The following is a 12,730-nucleotide window of genomic DNA, read 5'->3' as shown; positions in this document are numbered from 1 at the left end:
TTTACCCCCTGAGGCAGAAATCAAGGGACACTGTGACTGGTACAGAAACTGCATTCTGGGCAAAGCCCCAGGTCCCTGGGCGTGACTCTCAGAAACTAGAGCGGTGTCTGGGGTGTGGAGGCAGAACACTGGGTATTGATTCCCCGTCTCCCTGGAGTTTGACTTCTTGTTCTCCCAACCTGGATACAGTTCTCACTCCCATTGCGTGTCTTGCTCCTGGAGAAGGCAATCAGCATAACCGCACTTCCGTTTAGAGTCCCCATCCAGCGGCCGGGACGCAGAATTTCCAAAAGCAGGATGAGGATGATGGCGCCCAAAATCCTGCTCCGGCTCCTTCTCCTGCTCCTGTCGGGGACCCTGGCCCTGACCGAAACCTGAGCGGGCGAGTGCGGGGTTCGGAGGAAAACGGCCTCTGCGCGGGAGGAGCGAGGGGACGGTCCCGTGAGCCTCAGGAAGCTGCGTCCCGCCGCCCCCGGCCCGGACCCTCCCCAGCGTGGCGCGGCCGGTCCTGACCCTCCACTCCCGCCCCCAAGTCCTGCCCTCCCGCGTCCCGTCGCCCCCTTAGCGTCTCTGGAACCCGCTCTTCTCCTCCTGGTGTTGTCAACCTGAGTCCGGGGCCAGGAGGACAGAAGGGTCTCAGCCGCTTTAGCCCCAGGCTCCCACTCCTTGAGGTACATGGAAACCTTCGTGTCCCGGCCCGGCCGCGGGGACCCGCTTCATCTCCGTGGTCTACAACGCGCAATTCGTGAGCTTGGACAGCGGACGCGGAGAATCCCGGACAAGACCGGCGGGAGTATTGGGACCAAAACACACGGATTTCCAAGAACTCTGCACTGAATCACCGAATATGCTTGAACATCCTGCGCAGCCACTACAACCAGAGCGAGCGCTGTGAGCGCGGCGAGTGACTCCGGACCCTTAACGGATGTCACACCCCTGATGTCCCTCATGGATGGTCCTGAGACGGCAGGGATTCCCTGGTCCGAGCTTCACCACAAAACTGAGGGACCAGCCCGCGGGGACTGTGACCGGTTTTCGTTTTCATTTTAGGGGGAAAATCCGCTGGGCGGGCGGGGCGGGACGCGACTGACTGTGGGGCGGGGACAGCCTCTCACACACTCGAGAGGATGTGTGGCTGCGACGTGGAAACTGAGGGACGCCTCCTCCGCGGGTTCCTTCAGTATGCCAGCGACCGCGCAGATTACATCGCCCTGAACGAGGACCTGCGCTCCTGGACCGCGGCAGACGCTGTGGCTCAGATCACCCAGTAAAAGTGAGAGGCGACAGGTGGCGCAGAGCGCCGCAGGGCCTACCTGGAGGGCACCCGCGTGGAGTGGCTCCTCAGATATCTGGAGACCGGGAAGGAAACTGCAGCGCTTAGGTATGAGGGGCTGATACCTGATGACAACTGCCTGATCTGCAGATCTCTTCCGCCCACTTCCCACAAGGTGGGGAGAAAGCACCCAAGCTACAATACTTCTCTGCTCCTCCTCCAGAGGAAAGTGAGTAGGCTTGGAATCCCAGATGCTATACTAGAGAGGAACTGAAGGACACTTTCAAAACAAGTAAGGATTTGATCTCTCTCTCCCTGCCTGGTGGGAAAGACAATAAATAACTGACCACAGTTTGCTGGCAGCAGACTTGGTATTATTGGCAGACCATCAGGTCCATTCCAGCCTAGTGTCTTTGGAGGTCTGACTTCAGCTTTTCCACATCTCTCGGCACCACCCAGATCAGAACATGAAGTCCCTCTCAGACCCTGAAGCCTCTTACACTGGTTTGTCTCAACCTGATTCTAGAACCTTCCAAGGAATAGATTATGCCAGAAACCTAAGTCCCAGCTTGTGTCCAGATTTTGTGCTCCCTCCCCTATCCCAATCATGCTTTCCATTCTCTGATGGTAGTTCAGGAGAGACAATGCAAAAATTTCTTAATTTCCCTATTCTTCCTCTCAGACCCTGCAAAGACACAGGTGACTCACCACCCTAGCCCTGAAAGGGATGTTACTCTGAGGTTCTGGGCCCTGGGGTTCTACCCTGAGGAGATCACCCTGAACCACCAATGAGATGGCTAGGACCAGACCCAGAACATGGAACTTACGGAGATCAGGCCTGCAGGGGATGGAAACTTCCAGAATGGGTGACTGTGGTGATGATTGCTGGATAGGAGCAAAGATACACATGCCATGTGCATCATGAGGGGCTGTCTGAGCCCCTCATCTGAGATGGGGTAAGAAGGGGATGAAGGCACAGAGCATGCTGTCAGGAAAGCAGAAGGCTTTCTGGAGACCCTCAGCAGGATCAGAGCTGAGAGCTGGGGAATCAGGGTTCTTCATCTAGCTTCCCTTCCCTTCCCAGAGCCACTCCCTAGGTCCACCATCCCCATCAAGGGAATTGTTGCTGACCTGGTTCTCCTTGGAACTGTCACTAGAGCTGTGGTCACTTTTGTCTTGTGGAAGAAGAAAATCATAGGCAGGGAAAGTACAGAGTCTGAATTTTTGTCCCACTGGTGGTTTCAAGTACCTGGGAGTAGTGTACCCTGCCTTGTTAATGGGATTTAATGGGATGTCCTAAGCAGGGTCCCAGACAGGAGCTCAGAGGCATGGCCAGTCACTGAAGATCTGGAGGTTGACAGAAGGAACTTGCATTAAGTGTGGCAATTTTGAACAAATACAGACATCATGCATCTTTTCAAAGATTCACTCTAAATGCTGACCTGACAAGAGAATTGAGAAGGAAGGACTAGCAAGGCAGCAGGGAAACTGTAGGGAACTTGTCAGTCCTATGCTGGAAATACCGGTCATTTTACCTGGAGTATAAGCAGAGGAAATAGTGAGAGTGTTTGGTTGCTACACACATTTTGAAGATGGACTTTACAGCACTTCCTAATGTACACGACTGGGGTATGAGAAAGAGGAAGTAAAGAGAACACCAAATATTTGTGACATTGTAATCAGAAAGATAAGAGTAGCATGAGTTGAGAAGTGGCATGTCTGAGCACAGGATTTTGCAGGCTCTCAGTGGAGATGTTGAGCTGAGTTGTTCAAACTGCTATACCAATTGCTGATGATCAAAGTGCTCTCAGCAGACCCAAGGGCTTGACGCAGGCTTGTTGTCCTCATTGGCCTTATTTTGGGTCAAATAACTTTAAGCCATAATTTTGTTTTATAAATGTCCATGGGTAGGTACTGACTCAAAATTTGAAGGAGAGAATAAATATTTCTATAGGAATCCATATTTAGCCAATATGTCAAACAATTTACACAATTCATTACAAAAGGAAATTAGAAGCTTAGAGAAGAAATGTGTAAGCACAAATGGAAAATGTGTTAAGTACAAATGTGTAAGCACAGGATTGAAAATCGGTAGAAAGAGGCTCATAGATGTCCATATGTGAATTAAGAAACAGAAAATAACATCATAACCAGTATTATGAATAAAGAAAAATATGACAACTTTCAAGATGCCTGCATAAGCAGGAAACTACCCATGACCTTCTATTTCTCAAAGACACCAAATTCAGTTATTAGAAAGTAAAATCGTAACAGTCACTTTAAAAATTCAGTTCATCAACATTTGCTTGGAGTCATAATGGACTAAGAAAAACTAGAAATTCATAAAAGCACATGAAAATATAGAAAGACTTTCAGACATTGGATAAGTATGATAGAGATTGCAATCTCTGAGAGAAAAGGAATGAGAGACAAGGTCTACAGTTGTCCATCTTCCTTCCTGGATGCAGTTCCCAGGACACAGTGCAGGGAGGAAGAGCCCTACACAATCCAGAAGCCTAAGGGAGTTGAAGGCACAGAGATATGTATTTGGAGAGGCCATAACAGTAGAGTATGCAAGGAAAGCAGATAGTGAAGGCTGCTGAAAATAATAGCACCTAAATCTAGAGGGCGCCTCTGGAGTCCTGGGTTCATCAGCACACACATGTAAAAACACCATTCAAGGACAGGAAAAGATAGTCCAAAAGCACCAGAGGGAACAATGGTACCTAGAGATACAGGGGAGAAGAAAGTGTCTGTTTTCCACTGTCCATGCTGGAAAACCTCATAGTTTGCAGGACACTGGACAGAGTATTCAGAAGAATATCATAAATGTGATGCTATCAGTGAATAACTTGTGACATCAAATAAAAAATTACCAAGTATGCAATGATAACAAGAAAATGCAATGCATATAGCAGAGAAAAACAATCCAGACTAACTTAACATTAAGACAGTTATTATAAATGAATTACTTATGCTCAGACATAAGAGACAAAAAAAAATAGAAAAAAAAATCAGGCTTGGAGCACAAGTTTGTAATCCCAATTACTGAGGAGGCTGAGCAGGAGGATTACAAGTTCAAGTGCAACCTGGGAAACTTAGCAAGACCCTGTCTCAAATAAAATAAGAAGATCTAGGGTTACAGTGCTTGTCTAGCATGCTCAAGGCCCTGGGTTTGATCCCTAGTATCCATGAACATGGGAGGATTCTCCATCTTCTGAGGTCTTCTTCAATTTCTTTCTTCAATGTTCCATAGTTTTCATTGTAGAGGTCTTTCACGTTGGTTAGATTTATTCCTAGGTATGTACGTATGTATGTATGTATGTATGTATGTATGTATGTATTTGAGGCTATTGTCCATGAGATTGTTTTCCTGATTTCCTTCTCAGAAGATTCATTGTTGGTATATAGGAACTATAACTATTGATTTTTTTACGTTGATTTTAGGGTTTTTGTTTGTTTTGGTACTGGGGATTGAATTCAGGGGCACTTAACCACTGAGCCACATCCCCGACCCTTTTTTATTTTTTATTTTGAGACAAGGTCTCACCAAGTTGCTTAGAGCCTCACTAAATTGCCAAGGCTGGCTTTGAACTTGTGATCCTCTTGCCTCAGCCTTCCAAGTCACTGGGATTACAGGCATGTGCCACCACACCCAGCTGAATATTGATCTTGTAAACTGATACTTTGCTGAATTTATTAGGTCTAGCAGTATTTTGGTGAAGCTTTTTGTATCTTCTAAATATAGGATCATATCATCTGCAGTGATAATTTGACTTCTTTATTTCCTATTTTTATCCCTTGTGTTTCCTTCTCTTGACTAATTGCTCTTTGAAGAATTTCTAGCACTATTTTAAATAGCAGTTGTGAGAGTAGACATACTTTTCTTATTCTAGATTTTAAAGGAAATGTTTTCAGTTTTCCCCCATTCACTATCTTGTTGGCTTTGTTTTTGTGGGTTTTTGTTTTGTTTTGGTTTGGTTTTTGTATATTATCTTTATGATGTTGAGGTAGGTTCTATGTTTCGTTTCTTCAGTGTTTTCATCATGAATGGGTGCTGAATTTTTTCAAAGACTTTCTCTGCATCTGTTGAGATGACTGTGATTTTTGTCCTTATTTCTATTTATGTAGTCTATTACATTTATTGATTTGTGTATGTTTATCCTTGCATCCTTGGATAAACCAACTCAGTCATTATGTACAATCTTTTTAATATGTAGTTGAATAAAATTTGCTAATATTTTATTAAGAATTTTTACATCTACATTCATCAGGGATACTGGTTTGTAGTTTTCTTATCCTTTTTTTTTTTTTTTTTTTTGGTTTTGCTATGAGTATGATACTGGCCTCATAGAATAAATTTGGAAGTATTTCATCTTTTTCTATCTCATGGAATAATTTGAGAAGTATCGGCATTAGTTCTTTTTAAAAAGTCTGGTAAAATTCAGCTGAGAATCCATTGGGTTTTTCTTTGTTGGAAGACTTTTTATTATGATTTCTATCTCATTGCTAGTTTTTGTTCTGTTTATAGTTCCTATGTCTTCCTAATTCAATTTTGGCAGGTCATATGTGTCAAGAAATGTATCCATTTCTGCTAGGTTTTCCAATTTACTGGAGTATAAGTTTTCAAAATAGTCCCTGATGATCCTTTGAATTTCTGTGGTGTCTGTGATGATTTCTCCTTTTTCATCTCTAATTTTATGAATTCGGGTCTTCTTTCTTCTTCTCTTGGTTAGTTTGGTTAAGGGCTTATCAATCTTGTTTATCTTTTCAAAGAAACAACTCTTTAATTAATCCTTTAGATTATGTTTTATTCTCAATTTCATTGATTTCAGTTCTGATCTTAATAATTTCCTTCCTTCTATTGGTTTTGGAATTGGGCCTTCTTTTTCAAGGACCTTGTGGTGCATCATTAGGTTGTTTATATAAAATCTTTCTGATTTTCTTATGTAGGCACTCATAGCTATAAACTTTCCTCTTAGAACTGCCTGCATAGTGTCCCAGAAATTCTGGCATGTTGTATCACTATTTTTGTTTGATTCTAAGAATTTTTAAGTTTCTCCCCTAATTTCTTCTATCACCCATTCATCATTCAAATGTGTATTATTCAGTCTACATGTATTGATGTTGTTTCTGTAGGAGTTTTTTTGTGCTGGTTTCTAATTTCATTTCATTATGATCTGATAAACTGTAAGGAATTATATTTTTTTTTGTATTTGCCAAGAGTTGCTTTGTAGGCTACATTATGGTCTATTTTGAAGATGGTTCCATGAGCTGCTGAGAAGAAAAGTGTATTCAGTTGTTTTTAAATGAACTATTCTACAGATGTCTGTTAAGCCCATTTGATTTATAATATTTTTCAGGTCAAAAGAGTTTTTTTTGAGCTTGTGTCTGGATGACCTGTCTATTGGTGAGAGCACTGCATTGAAGTCACCCAGTGTTACTGTCCTGGAGTCTATCTAAGACTTTAATTTGAGTAGTGTCTCTTTAATGTAATTAGTTACATCAACATTTGGGCTATAGAATTTACTATCATTATATCTTCTCAGATTGTTCCCTCTACAAGTATGAAGTGACCTGCTTTGTCTCTTCTGATTAATTGTGGCTTGAATTCTGCTTTGTTGGATATAAGAGTAGCTAGCTACTCCTTGTTTGGGGCTACATTCACATGGTTTATCAATTTCCATCCTTTCATTTTCAGTCTGTGACTCTTTGTAAAGTGAATCTTTTGCGAATGACATATAGTTGGGTCTTGTTTTCTAATTCATTCTGTCAGTCTATGTCTTTTAATTGGAGAGTTCAGACCACTTAACTTTGATGTCATTATGGGGAAATATGTATTAGTTCCTCCCATTTTTATTTCTTTCTAATGTTTCATTTGGTCCTGTTTCTCATTTGTTTAGCTATTCTTCAAATGGGATTTGTTCATTCATGAGCTCTGGGTTTTTTTCTAATTTCTTCTGTTTGGAGTATTTCTTTAAGTAAGTTCTGTTGTGCCAGCTTAGCAGCTGTAAATTCTTTTAGTTGCTACTTTTCTCAGAAAGTTTTATTTTTTTTCTTTGATTTTTAAGGATAGTTCTGCTGGATACAGCAATCTTGATTGACAGTTATTTTCTTTCAGGACTTGGAACATATCATTCCAAGACCACCTGACTTTTGTAGTTTGTTTTGAAAAATTAGAAGTAATTCTAACTGGCTTGGTTCTAAGTGTGACTTCTTTTGAGATTTTAAAAATTATTTCCTTATCATGCATGTTGGGTATTTTAATTATAACGTGCATTGAGAGCTTCTTTTTCTCATCTTCTCTATTTCGGGTTCTGAATGTGTCTACTGTCTGGATGTCCAACTCATTATCAAGGTTTGGAAATTTTTCTGTTATTATTTCCCTAAAGAGATTGTTCATTCCATTAGCCTGCATCTCATCCCCTTCATTCCAATTATTCTTAAATTTACTCTCTTAATGTGCCAGAGATCTTGTAGATTCTGATCATGGTTACCTATTTTCTTCTCTTTAATGCTATCTGAATGTTTGAGGCTGGACACTTTGCCTTCCAACTCTGATGGTCTGTCTTCAGCATGATCTACTCTATTAGAGAAACTTTCAACTGAATATTTTGCTTTATTGTGTTTTTCATTTCTAAGATTTCTATTTGGTTCTATTTGTATCTCTATCTCATTTGTGTCCTATACTGACTTTCTCATTCAATTGTTTTTCTGTGTTCTCTTGGAATTCATTGGTCATTTTTATAATCATTACTTTGAATTCTTTTTTTTTATTGGCAACTTAGTCTTTATTTGAAGATATTTTTCTTTTTTTAATTTTTATTTTTACAGACTGCATTTTTGATTCATTGTACATAAATGGGGTACAACTTTTCATTTCTGTGGTTGTACACAATGGAGATTCACATCATTCATGTAATCATACATATACATAGGGTAATACTGTCTCAGTCTACTATCTTTCCTTCCCCCACCCCCTCCCACCCCATTTTCCTCTACACCATCCAAAGTTCCTCCATTCTTCTCTTCCCCCACTGCCACCCCCACAGTTAAGTATCATCATACACTTATCAGAGAAAACATTCGGCCTTTGGTTTTTTGGGCTTGGCTTATTTCACTTAGCATAATATTCTCCAATTTCATCCATTTACCAGCAAATGCCATAATTTTATTCTTCTTTATGGCTGAGTAATATTCCATTGTGTACATATACCACAGTTTCTTTATTCATTCATCAATTTAAGGGCATCTTGTTGGTTCCACACTCTAGCTATTGTGAATAAAGCAACTATGAACATTGATATGGCTGCATCACTGTAGTAGGCTGATTTTTAGTCTTTTGGGTATAAACCAAGGAGTGGGATAGCTGGGTCAAATGGTGAGTTCATTCCAAGTTTTCTGAGGAATCTCTATACTGCTTTCCAGAGTGGCTGCACCAATTTGCAACTCCACCAGCAATGTATGAGTGTGCCTTTTTCCCCCACATCCACGTCAACACTTATTATTGTTTGTGTTCTTGATAATAGCCATTCTAATTGGAGTTAGATGAAATCTTAGGGTGGTTTTAATTTGCCTTTTACTTTGAATTCTTATTCTGATATTTCATCCACTTAAATATCTTTGGGGTCAGTTCCTGGTAATTATGAACTTTTGGAAGTGTTGTGTTACCTTATTTTTCCACATTTCTTGTGTTCCTGTGTTGGGTTTCATGTACACATTAGGATGAATTTCTTTTCTGTTCTTATGTGTGGGCCTTTTTAGGATACAGCCTTCTCTTACCGAAGTGTCCTAGAGTGGGGTCTCTAGTTTGAGACCTCCTTGTAGGTGTGGAATCCACGACCTTTGTATTAATTCTCTGTTTTTGCTGTAACTGTGGGTGTCCATGAGTGGAACCTGAGGTGCTAGCCCACTCCTAGTCCTTCCTACTTGGGGCCTGGTTGTTAGTTTGGGTTTTTATCTCTTCTAGTCTTTGTATTAAATTATAGCTGAAATGTGGAGCAAAGTATACTGTCTTTTGGCTGAGTTTAGTTCAGCAGCAAAGTCTCTACACAGCAAACTTGTAGTGTCCCTGTAGGTTCCCAGTACTTCACAGAATAGGAGGAAACAAGTAATGGCAAAACAAGATGCATACAATATACAGCTTATGGTAAATAACTGGTTCTTACTACAACATCTGCAATGTTAATTACCACAAAAGAATGGGAATGGTGGGGCCTCAAATTGCCAATAGCAAAATCAACAAGTAACCATGACCTAGATCTGGTATTAAAGCAAACAGCAAATGCCAACTATGTCTCCTATAGCAGTAATAATTGCAACAGCTTGAATGGTGGAGGCATAAACCAATTAGTTCTAAAAGATGATAAAAATACAGTTCATTAAGGGGAAAGAAAATGTGGTAGGAAGGTAGAAGAGAATTTACAATTTCAAAAAAGTGTACGGAGAGACTGGAGAAGAGATGCAATGGGTGATGGTTATAAGGAAGGAGGAAAAAAATAGGAAGAAACAAAGTAATAGGAGAAACAAAGGGAGAACAAGAGAATTTTACCAGTAGCGAAAGAGGAAAAATGAGAAAGAGAAATGAACAAAAACAAACCAAAATAAACAAACCCAAAGACAAGGCAAGGAAAAATAACTACATTTAAAATGCTAAAAATGAGTAAAGAAACAAATATGTGTACATGTCCATGAACCAATCAGTCCTGCAGATGGCAGGGGAGGGAGAAAAGATTCTTAATGAAAAATGAAGGAACCATCACTTCTGAGATGGTCAAGACAAGAACAGATGATGATTGCCTATGGCCAACTGTTCTTCTTTATGCACAGAGAGAGGGGTGGTTGGGGGAAAGAGAGAGAGTCAGCAAGGGCTGGTAGTTTTTAACCCCTTCCTAATTTTGTATTGCTCACCAAGCTGCCATTTGGAATGACCTAAAACTGAAGCTGGTTGAAATAGCTCTCAGTTTCCCTTCTCACAAGGCAGCATGGAATGAAAAGTATTGTTGATTCAAATCTTGTCTACACAGACCAGATCAATGCACTTCCAGGGCGGGGATGCTGCAGAGCTCTATGAGGGGAGTTCGAAAGGAAATCAATGGAGTAGAGGAAAGTGCAACAGGGGGAGGAATGGAAAAGAGAGAAAATGTGGGGAAAAAATTGACCAAATTATGCTGTGAACATATATGAACATACCACAGTGAATTTCACCTTTATGTGTATGTATAAAACACCAATTTTAAAAACATTAAATGAACAGAAAGAAGAACAGCAGAGGAAGGGGACTAGGAGGAGAGAAGAGGGGAGGAAAAGAGGACGTACTGGTGACTAAAATGGACCAAACTGTATTCCAAGCATGTCTGATCGTATCAAAACGAACCCAATATTATGTATAACTATAATGCACTAATAAAAACATTTTTAATTATAAAAGGTAAAAAGATCCACTCTTATTATACTTTTATTAAAAGTAACTATTTCTCTTTAAAACTATTTTGTTAATATGAAATCAGTTATTAATATTCAAAATGAATCAAATATCTTTTTAAATGATTGTAATTAATGTCAAATATCAATAGATATAATCCCCCTAAACATAATTACCTTTGAGGTCCATAAGTTATCTTTTTCTTTTTCTACAACTACTTTCTAAGAGTAAATAGAGATCCAGAAACCAAAACGTTTGAGAACCACTAACTTACTCCCTGGGCCAGGGATCAGGGAGATAATGTGACAAACAGCTCTCGGTGCAGTAGGCGAGTAATCAGGACAAAGTCTCCCGGGAGTTTCACTTCTCCCTGTCCCAACCTGAGCCAGGTTCTTCTGCCTGGACAATCATGGAGGCCCCAGTTTTCACTCCCATGATGTGATTGGTTCCAAGAGCATCGCCGTGGCTCTCAGTTCTGAAGTCCTCACCCGCCTGCCTGGACTACCGCAGTCCCCAAATCCAGAGGATGGGGTCGCGTCGTCCGGCACCCAGTTCCTGCTGCTCTCGGCGCTCTGGCCCTGACCGAGACCTGGGCAGGTGAGCGCGGGATCGGAGGGAAACCTTTGCGGAGGTGAGAGGGGACCGCCCAGCGGAGGGGCAGGACTCCGGGAAGCCGCTTTTCAGCCGCGGCGGGTCCGCAACCCCCACCCCCGCCCCACCCCTTCCCTCACTCATTCTAAGCCCGTCGCCCGGGCTCAAACCCACCACTTCGGCCCCGCCCTGGTCCCTCCCCTGACTCGCGTCCCCAGGGCCCCTTTTCCGCACCCCTTCCTGCACTCCCTGAGCCATCCACCTGTAACCCGGGTTGCCGCGCAGGGAGGAGGGTCGCGGGTCTCAGCCGCTCTCGCCCCCAGACGCCCACTCCCTGGGGTATTTCCACACCGCCGTGTCCCGGCCGGCCGCGCGGAGCCCCGCTTCATCTCCTGCGTGGAGGACACTCAGTTCGTGCGCCGACACCGGGAGTGCGAGGGTGCAGCCGCGGGCGCAGTGGGTGGAGCAGTTGGGGCCGCAGTACTGGGACCGGGGGACGCGGATCGCCAAGCACAACACAGAATTTCCGAGTGAACCTGCGCACCACGCTCGAACGCTACGACCAGAGTGAAGGTGGTAAGTGACCCTCGGCCCGAGTCGGAAGTCATGAGGCCTTCGCATCCCGCTTAGACCAGCCCAAGTCGTCCAGGATCCCCAGGTCCGGGGAACACCCCGAGGCTGCAGGACCCGAAGGGATCCTCCACCCAGGAAAAGCCCAGGGTGCCTGTTACCCAGTTTCATTTTCAGTTTAGGTGGAAATCTCTGCTGGTTGGTTCTGGTGGGGTGGGGCAAAGTGGACGGACTGACTGAGCGGGCGGGGCCAAGCTCTCTATTATAAAGCACAAGGACAGATTTATTACCATGATGATGAGGTGATAGTCAGAGATCAGAGGGGAAGTTCCCTGATGAGGACAGGTTTCCAGGAAGGCACTTGTTCTTCCTGCACGTCTCCTTTCTTCATGTCTCCTGATCCTTCCCTAGGTCTGTAGTCATACTTCTGGAAGCTTCTCTGGGGTACAGTCCAGAATTAGGAAATCCCTCTAGTTCTGGCCCTTCCTCCTTCTCACAGGATGTTTTCTTCTCACAGGTAGAAAAGGAGGGAGCTACTTTCAGGCTGCCTGTATGAAGGGTGATCCCTGAGACCCTAAGGAGAGTAAAGGGGAGCTAATGGGGGAGTTCAACCACCCCATAATTCCTCCTGTAGCCACATCTCCTGTGGACTCTGACCAGGTCCTGCTTTATTGTACTCTATAGGCAGGCACAGTGCCAAGGTTCTGACACATCCCTCTCAGCTTGTGAAGGGAGGATCCTGGAAGGTCTTAAGTGAGGAGAGGGGTGGGAACTCAGGATTTAGACCTGTAGAGTGTTTTGGGAGATGTTCAAAGTATCACACTTAAAATGACTAATCTGATTATGTTCATGATTGTTTTCTTTAATAGTGC

General features: G+C 42.9%; 1 pseudogene; it reads left to right on the top strand.

Moving 5' to 3' along the window:
* The first annotated feature begins 297 nt into the window (after positions 1 to 297).
* The window catches only part of LOC124989344 (patr class I histocompatibility antigen, A-126 alpha chain-like), a 34,261-nt pseudogene continuing 21,828 nt past the window's right edge, over positions 298 to 12,730 (top strand).

The sequence above is a fragment of the Sciurus carolinensis genome, chromosome 7 (genome assembly GCF_902686445.1).
Source record: "Sciurus carolinensis chromosome 7, mSciCar1.2, whole genome shotgun sequence".
Taxonomy (NCBI): Eukaryota; Metazoa; Chordata; class Mammalia; order Rodentia; family Sciuridae; genus Sciurus; species Sciurus carolinensis.
The sequence above is the reverse complement of the archived record's forward strand: the minus strand, read 5'-3'. Positions and strand labels throughout refer to the sequence as shown.